Here is a 20,320-nt window from a genome sequence, read left to right as displayed (position 1 = left end):
TTTGTTGCATTTGTTTGGGGGGGTTATGTTTGATACTTTTGTTCATTAAAATATAACTTTGAGCCTTTGATGTTGTTGGCTTGTTTATCATTGCGAAGCTCAGCTTAGATATGCTTGTATGGCGGCACATAGCGTGGCCAGTATTAGATGCATCCCTCAGCTTACTCCATTCAAGCAATCTGGCCCATTATGAGTTGGCAACGTGCAGCTTTTGCTCTGGCAGCATCTCCATGCTGCCTCCCCTGTGGTTCAGGGGAGCCTCACCCGACTTGCCTTCGTCGTCCTCCTCCTCCTGAAGTGGGCCTGCAATCCCCCCTGATGAGTGGCAAGTTCTGCAGCACGCAACACACCACAATGAACTCGGAGACGTGTTGAGGGGGATATTGAAGGCTGCCTCCAGAACGGACAAGGCATCGGAGTGCCTGTAGGAGATGGCATATTTCTGTCAACACTTCCTTTCAGAAGCGCAGTCTTCTCACACACTGCTCCTCAGAGAGCAGGAGATATGAGCATTGGTGCCAGTAAACACGTGGGGGATATGCCCTCCTCCCAAGATGTCTTCGGCTTCTCCTCATCCGTGGCCCGACAGGGCCAGCAGCCCATCCTCTCGTTTGATGCCACCTGGCAATGGCAACCAGCATGATACGCTGGCGAACTAGTAATGCCCCCCTTAACTTCACTCCCTGACATTGTAAGGACACTGCAATGGCAGATAAAAGTGCCATTTGCAAGTCTGAGATTCACGCAGCGTTCTATGCCCAACTGTTGTAGTCACTGTGAGCTGCGATGTAGGATCCTCATCCAGGTATTTTAAAACGCCACCATTACCGCCTGCTGCACCCTGGGAATGCCCGGTTTTTCAGACGTTTCATCCGGGGTGCTAGTACAGCATTGCACGACGATTGACGTCGTGATCACAGTGATCCTGGAGGGCAGGTCGGTAGGTTTTTGCACCGCTGCTAAACAGGAGCCGAATTTACCAGCTGGGTGCTAAAACCTGGACGCTCGGCATAATGCCCAGAAACACCATTTGCCGCCCCTCCAGGGCGCAAACGGAGGCACAAACAATCCAAAAATCCAGCCCCTGATGTGCCAAAGGATGCAGCTGCAGCGGGAGATTTCCAAAAGCAGGTCTCAGCCAGAGCTGGACACCAGCAACTCATTGCACTTTGGTTCTCCTAAACTGTGCCTTCCCCATACGCCTACGTTCAGCCTTCCATTTCCCACAAGAACATCAATAGATCAGTTGACGGCACAAATAGATACAAATCATTATGATTTGATAGCCATTACAGAGATATGGTTGCAAGGTAACCAGAACTGGGAACGAAATATTCAGGGGTATTTGACAAGTCGGAAGGACAGACAGAAAGAAGAAGGGGGTGGGGTAGCTCTGTTGATAAAGGATGGAATCACTGCAATAGTGAGAAACGATATTGGCTCAAATGATCAGGATGTTGAAATAGTTAGGGTGGAGATAAGGAATAATAAGGGGAAAAAGTCACTGGTGGGTGTAGTCTATAGGCCCCCTAACAGTAGCAACTCTGTTGGTCGGAGTATAAACCAGGAAATAGTGGGGGCTTGTAAAAAGGGAACAGCAATAATCATGCGTGATTTTAACCTCCATATTGATTGGACAAATCAAATTGGTCAGGGTAGCCTTGAGGAAGAGTTCAGAGAGTGCATAAGGAACGGGTTCCTTGAGCAGTATGTAACAGAACCAACCAGGGGGCAAGCTATCTTAGATCTGGTCCTGTGTAATGAGACAGGATTAATAATCTTCTAGTAAAGGATCCCCTTGGAATGAGTGATCAGAGTATAGTTGAATTTCAAATTCTGATGGAGGGTGAGAAAATTGGATCTCTAACCAGCGTACGAAGCTTAAATAAAGGAGCCGAGAAAGGTATGAGGGCAGAGTTGGCTGAAGTGGACTGGGAAAATAGATTAAAGTGTAGGACAGTTGATGAACAGTGCCGTACATTTAAGAAGATATTTCACAACTCTCAAGAAAAATATATTCCATTGAGGAGGAAAGGATGTAAAAGAAAAGATAGCCATCCATGGCTAACTAAAGAAATAAAGGATAGTATCCAACGAAAAACAAGAGCAAACAAAGTGGCCAAAACTAGTGGGAGGACAGAAGATTGGGAAGCTTTTAAAAGCGAGCAAAGAATCACTAAAAAAATGATTAAGAAAGGGAAGATAGACTATGAAATTAAAAAAGCACAAAATATAAAAACAGATAGCAAGAGTTTCTATAGGTATATAGAAAATAGGTGCAGGAGTAGGCCATTCGGCCCTTCAAGCCTGCACCACCATTCAATATGATCATGACTGATCATGCAACTTCAGTACCCCATTCCTGCTTTCTCTCCATACCCATTGATCCCTTTAACCATAAGGGGCACATCTAACTCTCTTTTCAATATATCTAATGAACTGGCATCAACAACTTTCTGTGGTAGAGAATTCCACAGGTATACAATTCTCTGAGTGAAGAAGTTTCTCCTCATCTCGGTCCTAAATGGCTTACCCCTTATCCTTAGACTGTGACCTTTGATCCTGGACTTCCCCAACATCGGGAACATTCTTCCTGCATCTAACCTGTCCAATTCCGTCAGAATTTTATATGTTTCTATGAGATCCCCTCTCATTCATCTAAATTCCAGTGAATATAAGCCTAGTCGATCCAGTGTTTCTTCATATGACAGTCCTGCCATCCCGGGAATCAGTCTGGTGAACCTTCGCTGCACTCCTTCAATAGCAAGAATGTCCTTCCTCAGATTAGGAGACCAAAACTGTAGACAATATTCAAGGTGTGGCCTCAGCAAGGCCTGTACAACTGCAGTAAGACCTCCCTGCTCCTACACTCAAATCCTCTCGCTATGAAGGCCAACATGCCATTTGTCTTCTTCACCGCCTGCATGCCAACTTTCAATGACTGATGTATCATGACACACAGGTCTCATTGCACTTCCCCTTTTCCTAATCTGTCACCATTCAGATAATATTCTGCCTTCCTGTTTTTGCCACAAAAGTGGATAACCTCACAGTTATCTACATTATATTTTGCATCTGCCATGCATTTTCCCACTCACCTAACCTGTCCAAGTCACCCTGCAGCTCTTAGCATCCTCCTCACAGCTCACACTGCCACCCAGCATCTGCAAAACTTGGAGATATTACATTCAATTCCTTCGTCTAAATCATAAATGTACATTGTAAATAACTGGGGTCCCAGCACTGAACCTTGCGGTTCCCCACAAGTCACTGCCTGCCATTCTGAAAAGGGCCCGTTTATTCCGACACTTTGCTTCCTGTCTGCCAACCAGTTCTTTATCCACGTCAATACATTACCCCTAAGACAATGTGCTTTAATTTTGCACATTAATCTATTGTGTGGAACTTTGTCAAAAGTCTTTTGAAAGTCCAAATACACCACATCCACTGGTCCTCCCTTGTCCACTCTACTAGTTACATCCTCAAAAAATTCTAGAAGATTTGTCAAGCATGAATTCCATTTCATAAATCCATGCTGACTTGGACCGATCCTGTCACTGCTTTCCAAATGCACTGCTATTACATCTTTAATACTTGATTCCAACATTTTCCCCACTACCGATGTCAGACTAACCGATCTATAATTCCTTGTTTTCTCTCTCCCTCCTTTTTTAAAAAGTGGTGTTACATTAGCTGCCCTCCTATCAATAGGAACTGATCCAGAGTCTTTAGAATGTTGGAAAATGTCCACCAATGCATCCACTATTTCTATGGCCACTTCCGTAAGTACTCTGGGATGCAGACTATCATGCCCTGTGGATTTTAGGCCTTTAATCCCATCAATTTCCCTAACACATTTTCCTGACTAATAAGGACTTCCTTCAGTTCCTCCTTCTCGCTAGACCCTCGGTCCTCTAGTACTGCCAGAAAGTTATTTGTGTCTTCCTTAGTGAAGACAGAACCAAAGTATTTGTTCAATTTGTTAAGTGTTGGATAAGGAGTCAGACTAGATACTGCAAGCTCAAAGTAAGGTGTAACCATAGTCCTTTATTACAGATCTCAGAGTGCCTCTCCAGCCTGTGAGACCTCCTTATATACAGGTGCTCCCAAGGGATTGTGGGATCCCTTGGGACTCCAGGGGATAAACCCTCTGGTGGTTAGACATGGTAATTACACATTTACATACATAACAACACCACCCCCACCCCCCCCAAAGTCAATAGTGTAACTATTTACAATGTGAGTCGATCTGTGGCCTTCCTTTCCCTGGTTGATCGTCTCGGTGCAAATGCTGATGTCGATGAGTCATTTGTTGGGCCTTCGCTGGGCTGCTGCACAGCTGGCCTTGCTGGACTGCTGGGAGTGGTGAGTCTTGCTGGGCTGCTACGGTTGATGGGTTCTGCTTCATGGTCAACCGCTGGGTCGGTTGCCACTTGTGTGTGTGTTGGAGGGTTGAAAAAGGTAGAGTCTATTGTGGTTGTTCTGAATAGTCTGTAAATCTGAGTTTGGTTTGGTCCAAGTGTTTTCTGCAGGTAAGTCCAGTTGCGAGTTTGACCACAAACACCCTACTTCCCTCTTTGGCCAAAACAGTGCCAGCAATCCACTTGGAACCTTGTCCATAGTTTAACACAAATACAGGATCATTTACTTCAATTTCACGTGACACATTTGCATGATCATGGTATGTATTCTGTTGAAGCCGCCTGCTCTCGTGTAGATCATGGTGGTCTAACGAGAGCCTTGTCATAAGCCCCCTTTTCATGAGCAGTTCAGCGGGAGGGACCCCAGTGAGCGAGTGGGGTCTTGTGCGGTAACTGAGCAGGACTCGGGATAACGAGTCTGCACTGAGCCTTCAGTTACCCTTTTCAAGCTTTGTTTGATTGTTTGAACTGCTCGCTCTGCCTGACCGTTGGACGCTGGTTTAAACGGGGCAGACGTGACATGTTTGACATGATTGCGGGTCATGAATTCCTTGATTTCGACACTGGTAAAGCACGGCCCACTGTCATTTACAAGGACATCAGGCAGGCCGTGCGTGGCAAACATGGCCCGTAGGCTTTCAATGGTGGCAGCGGACGTGCTTGCCGACATTATCTCACATTCAATCTACTTGAAATACGCATCTACAACCACTAAGAACATTTTTCCCAAGAATGGGCCTGCATAGTCGACATTAACCCTCGACCACGGTTTGGAGGGCCAAGACCATATACTTAGTGGCGCCTCCCTGGGTGCATTGCTTAACTGGGAACATGTGTTATATTTGTGCACACAGGACTCTAAGTCTGCATCGGTACCGGGCCACCACACATTGGATCTGGCTATTGGTTTAATCATTACAATGCCTGGATGGGTACTGTGGAGATCACTAATGAAAGTGTCCCTGCCCTTTTTTGGCACAACTACCCGATTCCCCCATAGGAGGCAGTCTGCCTGTATAGACATTTCATGTTTGCGCCGCTGGTAAGGCTTTATTTCTTTCTGCATCTCTAACGGGACACTAGACTAACTCCCGTGGAGCACACAGTTTTTTACTAAGGACAGTAAGGGGTCCTGGCTCGTCCAGGTTCTTATCTGTCGGGCGGTAACAGATGATTGCTCACTCTCGAATGCTTCCATTACCATAACTAAATCTGCAGGCTGTGCCATCTCCACCCCTGTGGTGGGCAATGGTAGCCTACTGAGAGCATCGGCACAGTTTTCTGTGCCTGGCCAGTGGTGGATGATGTAGTTGTATGCGGACAACGTGAGCGCCCATCTCTGGATGCGGGCCGATGCATTCGTATTTATCCCATTTTCAGAAAAGAGGGATATAAGTGGCTTAGGTCGGTTTCAATTCAAATTTGAGCCTGAACAGATATTGATGCATTTTCTTTACCCCGTAAGCACACGCTAACGCTTCTTTTTCAATCATACTGTTGGCTCTCTCGGCCTTAGACGGACTTCTGGATGCATAAGCAACTGGTTGCAATTTCCCAAATTCATTAGCTTGTAGCAATACACACCCGACCCCGTATGACGACACATCATGCTAGTGCCAAACGTTTACGTGGATCGTACAACACAAACAATTTGTTTGAACATAACAGCTTCCTAGTTTTCTCAAAGGCATTTTCTTGGCTTTTACCCCATACCCATTCATCTCCTTTAGGTAGTAAAGAGTGCAGGGATTCAAACAATGTGCTAAGACCCAGTAAGAAGTTACCAAAATAGTTCAGGAGTCCTAGAAACAACCGCAGCTCCATCAGGTTCTGTGGTCTTTGTGCGTTTTTGATTGCCTCCATTTTCGAATCGGTGGGCCTGACGCCGTCTGCCGCGACACTTCTCCCCAGGAACTCCACTTCAGGTGCCAGGAAAACGCACTTCGAGCATTTTAGCCTGAGCTCCACACAATTAAGCCGACTAAGAACCTCCTCCAGGTTCTTCAGGTGCTCGACGGTGTCCCGACCTGTAACCAAGATGTCGTCCTGGAAGACCATGGTGCGCGGGACCGACTTCAGCAAGCTTTCCATGTTCCTCTGGAATATCGCCGTGGCCGATCGAATCCCTATTGGGCATCTGTTGTAAATGAAAAGACCTTTGTGCGTGTTGATGCAGGTGAGGCCTTTCGAAGATTCCTCCAGCTCCTGCGTCATGTAGGCCGAGGTCAAGTCCAGCTTCGTGAAGATTTTCCCTCCCACCAGCATCGCATATAGGTTGTCTGCCTTTGGTAGCGGGTATTGATCCTGCAGTGAGAAACGATTGATAGTTACTTTGTAATCACCACAGATTCTGACGATGCTGTCTCTCTTAAGGACTGGAACAATCGGACTGGCCCACTCATTGAATTTGTTCGGCGAAATGATGCCCTCTCATTGCAACCTGTCCAGCTCGATCTCCACCCTCTCTCTCATCATGTAAGTTACTGCTCTCGCCTTGTGATGGATGGATCGCGCCCCTGGAATCAAATGGATCTGCCCTCTTGCTCCTTGGAACTTCCCGATGCCTGGTTCGAACAGCGAGGGGAACTTGCTTATGACCTGGGCACATGAGGTGTTGTCGACGGACGAAAGCACTCGGACGTCGTCCCAGTTCCAGCGTATCTTTCCCAGCCAGCTCCTGCTGAACAACGTGGGGCCATCGCCCGGTACCATGCAGAGTGGTAAATCAAGCACCGCTCCTTCGTAGGAGACCTTTACGGTAGCACTGCCAATTACGGGAATCAACTCCTTTGTGTATGTTCTAAGTTTGGTATGAATGGGAGTCAGGACTGGCCTTGAAGCCTTGATGCACCACAACTTATCGAAAGTCTTTTTACTCATTATGGACTGGCTTGCACCCATGTCCAGCTCCATGAACACCAGGAGTCCATTTAATTCAACCTTCAGCATTATCGAGGGACACTTTGTGGTAAATGTGTGCACCCCATATACTTTGGTTTGTCGTGATCCACCATGGATCTGTCCTCCTCTGCAACATGGTGGGATGCAGGATTAGCAGGGTTTGCAGCTCGCCTGCACATACGTTAAAGGTGTCCCACTGTTCCACAGCCTTTGCAAACGTATCCTTTGAAGTGGCATGAATGGAATTGATGATTAGCCCCGCAGCGCCAACAAGGTGTTAATTGCCTTGTATTCACCATCCTTTATGGCGGACTCTGAATCATCTGTGGACGTGCAGCTACAGGCGTGTAAGTCCTGCCTTGTACATTTCGATTCAAAAACAATGTTACTTTGTTCACAGTACTTGCAGCAGCAATGGTGTGCTGCAAAATTTGTTTGGTATTGTCACTGGTGGGAGATAAACGCCTAGGCTATCGCTTATGGCTTTACTCAAGGTTGGGATCTCTACAGTCAAAAGTTTGTAAAATATTACTTCATGGCCAATGCTAAGTACAAAGAAGTCCCTGAGCATATGCTTCAAGTGTCCTTCAAATTCGCAATGTCCTGCAAGGTGCCTTAGCTCGGTGACATAGTTCGCCACTTCCTGGCCTTCAGATCTCTTGTACGTGTAGAACCGATACCTCGCCATCAGAAAACTTTCCTTTGGGTTTAGATGCTCCCAGACCAGTGTGCACAACTCATCGTACGACTTGTCTGTGGGTTTTGCTGGAGCGAGCAGGTTTTTCCTGAGGCCATACGTTGGTGCACCGCAAACGATGAGGAGGATCGCCCTTTGTTTGGCAGGGTTCCCTTCTCCTTCCACCTCGTTGGCCACGAAGTATGGTTAAATCGTTCCACAAAGATTTCCCAATCATCTCCCTCCAAATATTTCTCCAGGATGCCCACAGTTCTCTGCATTGTTGTGTTGGGGTTCGTCATCTGTATCTCATCGTCAGTTGTTAAGTCTTGGATAAGGAGTCAGACTAGATACTGCAAGTTCAAAGTAATTGTGACCGTAGTCCTTTATTACAGATCTCAGAGTGCCTCTCCAGCCTGTGAGGCCTCCTTATATACAGGTACTGTGGGATCCCTTGGGACTCCAGGGGATAAGCTCTCTGGTGGTTAGACATAGTAGTTACAGATTTATATACAAAATACAATTGGTCTGCCATTTCTTTGTTCCCCATTATAAATTCACCTGATTCTGACTGCAAGGGATCTACATTTGTCTTCACTAATCTTTTTCTCTTCCCATATCTACAGAAGCTTTTGCAATCAGATTTTATGTTCCCTGGAAGCTTACTCTCATACTCTATTTTCCCTCTCCTAATTAAGCCCTTTGTCCTCCTCTGCTGAATTCTAAATTTCTCCCAGTCCTCAGGTTTGCTGCTTTTCTGGCCAATTTATATGCCTCTTCCTTGGATTTAACACTATCCCTAATTTCTCTTGTTAGCCGCGGTTGAGCCACCTTCACGGTTTATTTTTACGCCAGACAGGGATGTACAATTGTTGGAGTTCATCCATGTGATCTTTAAATGTCTGCCATTGCCTATCCACTGTCAACCCTTTAAGTATCATTCGGCAGTCTATTCTAGCCAATTCACGTCTCATACCATCGAAGTTACCTTTCTTTAAGTTCAGGACCATAATCTCTGAATTAACTGTGTCACTCTCCAGCTTAATGAAGAATTCTACCATATTATGGTCACTCTTCCCCAAGGGACTTCGCACAATAAGATTGCTAATTAATCCTCTCTCATTACACAACACCCAGTCTAGGATAGCCAGCCCTCAAGTTGGTTCCTCGACATATTGGTCGAGAAAACCATCCCTTATACACTCCAGGAAATCCTTCTCTACCGTATTGCTAACAGTTTGGTTAGCCCAATCAATATGTAGATTAAAGTCACCTATGATAACTGCTGTACCTTTATTGCATGCATCCCTAATTTCCTGTTTGATGCCATCCCCATCCCTTTGGTGTTCCGCAGCTCTACCCATACAGTTTCCACATCATCTAAGCTAATGTTCTTCCTTGCTATTGCGTTAATCTCCTCTTTAACCAGCAACACTACCCCACCCCTTTTCCTTTCTGTCTATCCTTTCTGAATATAAAAATGAAAAGAGTGGCTTAAGTAAATGTTGGTCCCTTAGAGGATGAGACTGGAGAATTAGTAACCAGGAACATGGAGTTGGCAGAAACTCTGAACAAATATTTTGTATTTAGTCTTTACGCTAGAGGACACAACAGTGGATAGTCAAGGAGCTATAGTGGGGGTGGAATTAACACAATCACAATCACTAAGGAGGTGGTACTTGGTAAGATAATGAGACTAAAGGCGGATAAATTCCCTGTGCCTGATGACTTGCATCCTAGGGTCTTAAGAGAAGTAGCGGCAGGGATAGTGGATGCATTGGTTGTAATTTACCAACATTACCTGGATTCTGGAGAGGTCCCAGCAGATTGGAAAACCGCAAATGTAACGTCCCTATTTAAAAAAGGAGGCAGACAAAAAGCAGGAAACTATAGACCACTTCGCCAAACATCTGTGGTTGGGAAAATGTTGGAGTCTATTATTAAAGAAGCAATAACAGGACAATTGGGAAAAACATAATTCAGACAAGCATTGTCAGCATGGATTTATGAAGGAGAAGACAAATTTGCTGGAATTCTTTGAGGATGTAACGAACAGGGTGGATAAAGGGGAACCAGTGGATGTGGTGTATTTGGACTAAAAGAAGGCATTTGACAAGGTGCCACATAAAAGGTTACTGCACAAGATAAAAGTTCACGGGGTTGGGGGTAATATATTAGCATGGATAGAGGATTGGCTAACTAACGGAAAACAGACAGTTGGGATAAATGGTTCATTCTTGGGTGGTAATCAGTAACTAGTGGGGTGCCGCAGGGATCAGTGCTGGGACCCCAACTATTTACAATCTATATTAATGACTTGGAAGAAGGGACTGAGCGTAACGTGGCCAAGTTTGCTGACGATACAAAGATGGAAGGAAAAGCAATGTGTGAGGAGGACACAAAAAAATTGCAAAAGGATATAGACAGGCTAAGTGAGAGGGCAAAAATTTGGCAGATGGAGTATAATGTTGGAAAGTGTGAGGTCATGCACTTTGGCAGAAAAAATCAAAGAGCAAATTAATATTTAAATGGAGAAAAATTGCAAAGTGCTGCAGTACAGAGGGACCTGGGGGTACTTGTGCATGAAAGACAAAAGGTTAGTATGCAGCTCCAGTAAGTGATCAGGAAGGCCAATGGAATCTTGGTCTTTATTGCAAAGGGGGTGGAGTATAAAAGCAAAGAAGTCTTGCTTCAGTTATACAGGGTATTGATGAGACCACACCTAGAATACTGCATACAGTTTTGGTTTCTATATTTAAGAAAGGATATACTTGCTTTGGAGGCAGTTCAGAGAAGGTTCACTAGGTTAATTCCGGGGATGAGGGGGTTGATTTATCAGGAAAGATTGAGTAGGTTGGGCCTCTACTCATTGGAAATCAGAAGAATGAGAGGTGATCTTATCAAAATATATAAGATTATGAGGGGGCTTGACAAGGTAGATGCAGAGAGGATGTTTCCACTTAAAACTGAGATGAGGAGGAATTTTTTCTCTCAGAGGGTTGTAAATCTGTGGAATTTACTGCCTCAGAGAGCTGTGGAAGCTGGGTCATTGAATAGATTTAAGACAGTGATAGACAGTTTCTTATCTGATAAGGGAATAAGGGGTAATGGGGAGCAGGCAGGGAAGTGGAGCTGAGTCCATGATCGGATCAGCCATGATTGTATTAAATGGCAGAGCAGGCTTGAGGGGTTGTATGGCCTACTCCTGCTCCTATTTCTTATGTTCTTATGTTCTTATGTTCTTAAACCAATCCATCCACTCATCAATAAAGAACTTCTATCCCACTGACCATCATTCATATATGGGCCACCTGGCTTTGTTGAGTCCAAAGTTACTGCTGAAACACTGTTTGTGAATTGTTTTAAATACGTTAATTATGATAGGTTTTCTTTAAGTGTGCCAGTTGTGCTCTATCTTTGAGGGTAATTTTAGCTTGTATCACCAAGTAAAAAATAAGTGATAGTAAATTGGCAGCCCGTTTTATAACTTGATGGAATTTCTATTGCATTTGATGCTGATTTGCGATTACTTGTCACCCGGCGATAAAAGTTCAAATTACCCTTTTATCTTTTTCAACCAAATGGAAACAATAGGGGTATCATAAATAATAGCCCACATAAACTGCCTACCAACATGATCAAATCAGGCACCTTTGTAATCTTTTTCATCAAATGTACTTTTTATGTATAAAAGTCAAAAAGGAACTGTAAGGGGGTGGTCTCGATGAGGGGGTCAGGTTCCCTTCTGACCAACTTGAGCGGTTCGAATCGCTCCCACTCCCTTGGGGTCCAGACTCTGGATTTATTTGGGGGATGTGACAAAGTGCAAAGGACACTGGTTTGATGCGAAAGAACTTTAATTTTATTACAGTCAAGAAACTACAAACTTACAATTACTCTAATAAGCAAGTACAATGTCGGAACTTATTCAAACTTATTAAAGAACAATACCTTACGCACCCAGAGGGGGTTACAATAGCTTATGATGACTCTAATAGAGAAAAGCACATTACATTCAAAGGGGATTACAGTAGAATTACACCTCCCACCTCCCAATACCAAGGGTGGACTCCAGGGCAGGCAGGGACTATGCTTACCAATCCTTTTGACAGTTAGCGGTAGATCGCGGTTTTGGGGTTCGCTGGATGCAGTAGGGTCTGCTTGCCATACCCCAAATGTCAGAGAACACTTCTAGCTGCGCAATCTTCAGTTGGGTTGAGCCCGCTGATGCGGTAAGGCACGTTTTGGATCTGTGGGGTAAGTACCTAGTTTTCTTCATTAGAAAGAGGTTTCTACAGTCTTTTAGGTAATGTTTTACCCATTGGTAGGTCAGGATTAGATTGTAGATTGGAAACATTTCGATTCTTCGGTTTTTTCCCGTTGGAGTTTTATTTCGAGTTTGGTCGATCACGGTGGTTTTTCATTGATACCACGTTGGTTGTGGTCGCTTGCTGCCGCGATGGTGATGTTCTTCCTTCCTTCAGGACTTCAGGGCTTCAAGGCTGGAGAAGTTAGTTTACAACTGTCATGTTGGTTTCTTTCCTTGTCTTGATGAGGTAGTAGCAACCTTGTAGCTATTTAGCAACCTAACCTCTGTTGAAAACAGGGGCCAGTTATACGATTTCAGTGGTTCTAATCTTGGCGCCAAATCAGTTCAAAATACTTTGTTTAAATTTGGCGGGCTTGACTCTCCTTTGTAATATTTTGGCGGGCTCGTTAAAGTTAATATGGGTGGGCTGATGTTCGAAAACTGTTTCCTGATGGAAATATTAGTTTGGTAATTGCAATGTCCTTTTGTGCTTTGTTGTTTGCATACAGGCTGGCTTGGGCCTCTTTGTGATGTATGTGCTGAAATGGTTTTCCAGTTTCAAGTTAATGGGTAGCTATCTTTGGGCCATTTTGTAATGCTAATGTCTCTTGTGGAGAAGGATTCTCGAATACCCATTTCTCCAGACAGGTTACTTTAGTCCTCATACCCAGGTAGTCTCACTTAATCAGGTTGTCTCCTGTTAGTCCTTTTAGGCCCGCCCACAGCCTTGAATTTGTCTTTTAAAAATCCAAATTTCGATTAAATTTCATAGTTTCTTCCATAAGCACTTTAGGGTTCCAAACTTTTCGGTCGATAGTCCCAAATTAAATTTCCTTTCGAATGAGCCCAAACATTGGGGAGGTGGGGGGGCGCGGTTCTTGTGAATTTTGCACCCGCCTTCCGTCCCCCCTGTTGACACGCCACACTCTTGAGTGTCAATCAAGGTAAGCAAAATTCCTGCTCCCGAGAGTCAACCTTCCCTGCATTTATACCAGCTAAACATTAGCCTGCATCCCCCGTTGAAATAGAATCCAATTTACAGGCGAATACAGTCATTACAATTCGATTATAGTATAGAGGGGGCATGATGTCACTCGTTTACTCAGTTTTCACAGTAAAATAACGGTATACAGTCAAACATAACTTTAAGTAAAATAAAATTAAAGCACATAGTCAAAATATATTCTCAAGTAATATAAAGGTCCATAATCAAACACATTTTAAGTTCAGTAAAATAAAGGTACATAGTCAAAACATTTAAGTAACACTCTTACAACACTCACGATGTTGCGGCTGACAGCAGGTAAAATCTAACACAAATTAAACATGGTCGTATGGTGTCACCCCTCCCTGCGCGATTCTCAAGTCCGGCCAAGGAGTGTATAGCACCCTTTGGTGCCTGACCTGAGGCCTCTGCGTTTCACTCGGCAAGTGAGACACCATAAGTAAAGAATAATCGCGAGTTGACAGATAACTAATCTGTGGGAAGCGATTCGGATCCAGACTGAGACTTCTATATTTCTGAAAAGGTCCCACCAAGGCGGAATGGTGATTGTGAGAATCTTTTTCCCTATCTCAATTGTTTTCTGTTCGAGAGTATAGAAGTGTTTCTGTGAGATAATTACAGCTTTTAGCAGAACGGTAAGATGTTCGGATAGAGGGGGAATTGCATAGCCAAAATGTACAACATAATCCTGCAGGTTTGTAATGTTTTCCTTCACACTGAGGTGGACAGTGGAGGATTCAGGAATGGGGACAATCCATTCCTGGGCCACTTGAACTGATGCCTCAGGTTTGAAGCAAAAACTGTTGTCACTTACTGGACACCAGAAGTGTCCATGTTGGTAGTGGGGTGCACTGGTGGTGACACACTATGTCCCACCCCCTATGTATGCTACCTGTGGAGGGACCTGGTCTTGTGCCATTACCTCCATGGTACAGTTAATAGGCTGTGTGCCAGCAGTTTTAAACCCACACTGTGACTTTGAATGGGCGTTCAAGTGCTGGGGACACAGTATTACGTGTGCACCCCGTCTCCGGCACCCGGAGAGGTCAGTACCCGTCACAGCGTGCTCCCACTTTATGACATAGGGTGGGACCACTGCGAAACGAATGTGTGCACCTCCCTGAATAACTCCAATGTTCTCCATCCTGTATACCGGTGCAGGTCGGGCTGTCCCACCCATGACCGGCATCCTTAGTACTATCCCCATAATGGTGTGGTTAGATTTCCCACAGTCTACTGGGACAGGATAGGCTTCAGAGGCTAGGCAGAGCTGGCACGGGCTTAGTGAATTGCTGTGCAAGTGGAGGGCTGCGAGGTGCTTGTTCCTGATCCAAGAGGGGACTAAACCTTGTTTTAAATCCTCCAGGTTGTTGCGGCCCTCGCCCAACAACCATGCCCCATACAATATGTACATCTCGTTCTGTGCAGCCTGGTCCGAAGCGTTTCTATCCTCCCGTATGAGTGCATTCACTGTCTGTGCATGTTTTTCCAGCTCAGCCACTATTTCTTTTAAATGGACAGTCATAGCCCGGTCCTCGTGTAGTTCTGAACCTACTACTGTATTCTCCTGTTTCAGGATTTTTCTCAGTTGGTTCTTTAAACCGTTTATCTGTGTTTGCAGTTCTATGTCATCTTGGCTATTTATTACAGAGGATACTGTATTGTAGGTAGTGAAAAGTTGTTTATGATTCCCCTTCTAGACCTCCCCGAGCCCATGGTGTCCCTAGCGTTTAGGCTGTATAGGTCTGCTTTGTCTACATTTCCAAAGTCTAATTCATAAAATTTCTTGAACATGTCTCCAAGTAGGGCCTGGTATAGCAGCTGTGTTTCCTTCGGACACCATGCAGGTAGGTGTACCTCGGTAAGGTTTAAAATTACTGAAGCTACTGCATAATGTACCCCCTGGTATAACACCTTTTCGGTCGGTCCCAATACTAATCTGTTCCCAGGTCCCTTGGTGGTGGTAGGACACCTTTCTATTACTGTGCGTATTGGCGGGGTTGTGGGCAGGGGTTTCTTAATGTGTGCTCTTAGTTCGATGGTGTTAATTGGGAGTGGGGAGTGTGGGACCACGCACCCGTGTAGGCTAGAATCCCACCCCATCCCTTCCCCTTCATCTTGCCATTGCCCGGTGAAGACGTTCGATATGTCTGCGGGACAAATACTCTCTGATCCCTGCATGCAAACATAAATTCCTTGTTCGGATTCCCACCATTTGTCCCAACACACTTTTACTCCTCCCCGTGTCCCCGTGATGGTGCAGTACGTATCATTACCTAGTCTTTCCCAGTCCGATTCCAAGTCCCATGCGTCCTTGCTGAGTTTTCTGAGCCAGCACCATCTTCCCAGGGGAATGTTTCCTTTGCAAGTTAAATACACACGCTTTCCCTCTGTAACACTGACTTGGGCAATGATGATCCGGATCCGGGGGCATGGAACTGAGGCCTCCCCGTAGGTAAAACCTTCCTGGCTGGAGTAGCGGGTAGAGTTAGATCCCAGCCACCCTGGCCATCTTCCCTCGTGGGCATAAACGGCGAGTTCTTCCACACCTGGGGTGCCACCCCTGGCGGTTACGATCGGTGCTCTTTCTCCTGAACACTTGTAAATGAAGGATTCTTCCACGTCTCCTCGGTCGCCGCTGCTCATCCTTTTCAGGGCGAGCAGGAACAGGATCCTTTCCATACTGTTCTCTTTCCTGTAGGGGCACATAAAACAGATTGTCTAGCCCTGAGAAAACTCTCTGGCTTGACAAAGGTGACCGAGTTCCAGATAGGGCTCTCTTCCTTTCAGACGATAGTCTTTAATTGACTTGCTGTCTTATTCAGTTCCTTGTGGACTGATGTCTGCTTCTAACTTTTATCTCACAGCCGTTTTGCTTGTTATCTCACCGGTGCTTCTCTTAATAGCTACGCCGGTAGATCTTTTTACTCCCGGGTGTTACCCGGCCTGTGCCTCTTTTAATAGCTGCACAGGTAGATTCCTTTTCTTACCCCAATAACTAATATATACATACTTATCGTTACACAGATAATCTTACATTACTCTAAATTACTCACTAAACATTCTTAAATTCATATCGTATTATATATGTACATCTGCCACCCGTCTCCGGGTGGCCAGGTTAATTCCTGCCTTCTTTCTTTCTTCTTCTTCCGCTGGATGTCCAGCGAGGTCGGTAATAGTTCGGTCTGCAATGCCAGACCTGGAGTGTCCTGACCGGACGTGGGTTTGAGTCCCACACTATCGGGGGAATGGTCCCTCCGGTGCTGCAGCACACCGCTCTTTTGGGGGTGGCTGCCTGGTTCGTTTCTTCCCCTGAGGGTTGTTCTGCCTGGTCGAGGGCTACGGGCTAAGGACTCCCACTTAGTGGCTGGTCCACCACTATCTCTTCTGAGGGTCCCTTGTTGCCCGAGGCTACCGGCTGGGTGTCCCTGCTCGCAGGCTGGTTTCTGACCTCAGGTGCCCTTTTGCGGCTGGTCCCTTTCCAGGGCCTGAATCATTTAAATTGGGGCACTGGTGAGCACGGTGTCTTTGGCCGTGGTGTGTGGGGAATCCTTCTTAAGGCTCTGGCTACTGGGGGTGCGTCCGAGTCCCAAATGATTGGCGGGACATTTCCTCCAGTAACACAGTCCACTGCCCCTCCAGGTGCAGTCTGTGGGTCTGCCACGTCCCCTGTGGGATTTCCATAGTCGGGGGCTGCTGGCTGGGGCGGTCCCTGCCTTTAGTGCGGTTTACCATTTTTGGCTGTCCCTTACGTTTAGCTGCTGCCCGTGTTGAAAAGTTTGCACTGATTTCTGTGGAACCACTTTGTACGGCGGGGCAATTTTATGGCATAGACCATGGGGCTTGCCTTGTCGACAATGTGGTATGGTCCCATGTACAGTGCCTCAAGGACCCCTACTCTAGTGTAGTTCCTTACCATAACCTGGTTCCCTATCTCCCACCCATGATGTTTGCGGGGCTCTAGCAGCAGTCGGTTGCTCCGATGCTGTTTTCCCATGTTGTTAGCAGCCTGCCAGTGAATCTGTTTAATGTGTTCAAACAGATTCCTGACAAAATTGTCCCGGTTCGCTTCCCTAAGCTGACCTTTCGTGAGTACCGGGGCTAACACATGGGTAGGGGTTCGCATGGCTCTGCCGTTCATGAGCTCGTACGGGGAGTACCCCGTGCTCTTTGACTGTCTGGCCCGGATCCCCATGAGGATTAGTGGTAAGACCTCTACCCACTCTTTGGGTGAGTCCCCTGTCTCTTTGTGCAGCCTTTCTTTGATGGTGCGGTTTACATGCTCCACAGGCCCGGATGACTGCGGGTTGTGGCAGACATGCCATATACCTTTGATGCCGAGCACCTTAAGAGTCTCCTGCATCACCTGCCCGGTGAAGTGACTCCCTTGGTCGGACTCCACGTATTGTGGTAGTCCCCATCGAGTGAACACTTCTCTGACCAGGATCCTGGCTGTTCCCAGGGCAGTGGCTGTTCGGCATGGGAAGGCTTCCACCCATTTGGTGAATACATCCATCAAGACTGGGCAGTACTTGTAACGTCCCTGAGCAGTGGGTAGGGGCCCGATGTAATTGATTTGGATCGACTGCCAGGGTCCCTCTACCCTCCTGATATGTCCCATAGATACCTTTCTTTTCTGGGGGGTCGGGGTTGTTGGCCGCACACACCAGACAGCTAGCACAGAACTCGCGGACGTCTTCCCTGAATCCTGGCCACCATCCTGCCTGTTCCACTCGTTGCCAAGTGGTCTCAGGTCCGGGGTGTCCTGCGCCTGGACCCTCGTGGGCCAGCTGGAGGAATTCTCTCCGGTGTTGTTGCGGTACTACCCATTACTCTCCCCTGAACAGCATGCCTTCTTTAATGGCAATTGCTGCGGTGCTGTACGAGCCATCTATCCTTTCCTCTTTAGCTAGCATGTTCAGGACAGTTTTGAGGACGGGTTCTTGGATCTGGACCATTTTTAGGTCGGGGGCAAAGCTATCCCTGCCTTTCCTGCCGTCCTAATCCTGCCCCTGACTGCTGCGATGGGTCCTTGGTTGTACGGATCCCAGAGCTTGCCCGTGCGGGCACCTTGCTTGGCTAACATGTCAGCCTGCTGGTTTCCTTCGCTATGGGGTTCAGTGGTGGAATGTGCCTTCACTTTATGTTTGTAGATATTCCCTTCCTCCCCTACGGCTTTCATGATCTTTTCCAGTAGGGGCTTAATTGCCAGGGGTCTCCCGTCTGCGGATGTATTTCCGCGGCAGGACCAGATAGCCAGGTACTCCGTACACAAATTGCATGTGAACATACTGTCCGAGCAAATCGTGCATGGGGTAGAGAATTCTTCGAGGTGTGTGACTACATACACCACCGCTACAGTTCAGCATGCTGGGCGCTCATAGTACTGGGGAGTTAAATCGCTAGGGCAGTGCCTGCCTCGGGGTCATAAACTCCGCAGCCTGTGAGTCGTTCACCTGCAGATACCGTGCTTGAACCATCCACCTAGATCTCTCAGCCTGTGGGGTGTAACCCAGCCCGAAAGCCTATATTAATTTCCCATAACCCTTCTATGGAACACCAGTGGGCTGTCCCTGGATAAATCATGCTGGCTGCAAGTCTTGGCTCACAGCGACCCTTTACCCTTAGGTCCATTTGAGAGAGGAGCAGGGTCCAGCGAGCGATGCGGGCACTGCTCACTGTCCCGTCCTTGATTCTCCCATCCAGGAACATTTGGGTGGGCGTATGGTGGGTAAGGTGTGTGATAGGGGACCGCCCCCCTGTGAAGTTCAGTGATCTTTTCACAGCCCAGTGAGTGGTTAGGAGGTGCCTCTCACAGTTGGAGTATCCCTTCTCCACATCCGTGAATATCCTGGAGGGGTAGATCACTGTTCTCAGCCGGCCGTGCCGCTCTTGGAGCAGTACTGCACTCAGGCTGTCCCCACTGGCTGCTACTTCCAGGAAAAACTCTTTACCCCCATCTATGGCCCCTAGAGCTGACGTGGTCTTCAGGTCTTTCTTAAGTTGGATAAATGCTGCCTCGCAACCTTCATCCCATTCCCACTCTACTCCCTTGTGTAGGAGTCGGAGCAGAGGGGCTGCGGTGGCTGCATAATCCTCAATGAAATCTCTGCAGTACCCGGTTAGCCTTAGAAAAGATCTTACTCCTGTCACTGTGTTGAGGGCGGGTAACTTCTGCACTGCTTCCCTTCTAGCTTTGTCAATGGCTCTTTCCCCTGTGCGCACAGCCAGTGCCAGGAATTTTACTTCCTTCAGGCCGATCTGTGCCTTCTTGGGGTTTACTTTAAATCCCTCTTCTTTCAGCAGCTCCAGCAGTTCAGCCAGCAGTGGGCCATGCTCCTCCCCCTCATCGGTGAACAGGAGCAGGTCATCTACATACTGTACTAGCTGCTGGGGTCTGCTGAAGCTCTTTAAACAGTTGGCCATACACTGATGGAAAATACTGGGGCTGTTGTGGAAGCCCTGAGGGAGACAGTTCCAAGTGGCCCTTTAAAGGTCAAAGCAAACTTGTACTTGTCATGTATCTTATATTATTATAAAAACTGTATCCTAACATGCTATACATGACTGTAATAAGATATGACCTGTAACCACCAGGATACCTTACCACCAGGGGTGCACTTGCAAGAGATAGGTCTCAGGCAAGTGCAGCATTCCAGAGCTGTGAAGTAAAGGTGCAGGTCCAGAGTGACCTTGACTTCACTACATGCCTCGTGTGAATCTGTACTGAGGGGACAGGACTTTACAGTGGCGACGAGTTACGGGATTACAGAATCCACAGGATGGCGAACAACGGATCAGATGAAAAGTACAATGCGGGTGACAATTGGAAGGACTTTATAGAAAGGCTCCAACAAAGTTTTGTAACCAAAGACTGGTTAGGCGACGATAAGGCAGACAAGAGAAGAGCCCATCTCTTGACCAGCTGTGGCTTGAAAACATATGCTTCAATGAAGGATCTGTTGGCACCCGAGAAACCAGCAAGCAAGTCGTTTGAAGAATTG

Source organism: Pristiophorus japonicus, chromosome 1 (genome assembly GCF_044704955.1).
Source record: "Pristiophorus japonicus isolate sPriJap1 chromosome 1, sPriJap1.hap1, whole genome shotgun sequence".
Classification (NCBI taxonomy): domain Eukaryota; kingdom Metazoa; phylum Chordata; class Chondrichthyes; family Pristiophoridae; genus Pristiophorus; species Pristiophorus japonicus.
Note: the sequence above shows the minus strand (reverse complement) of the source record.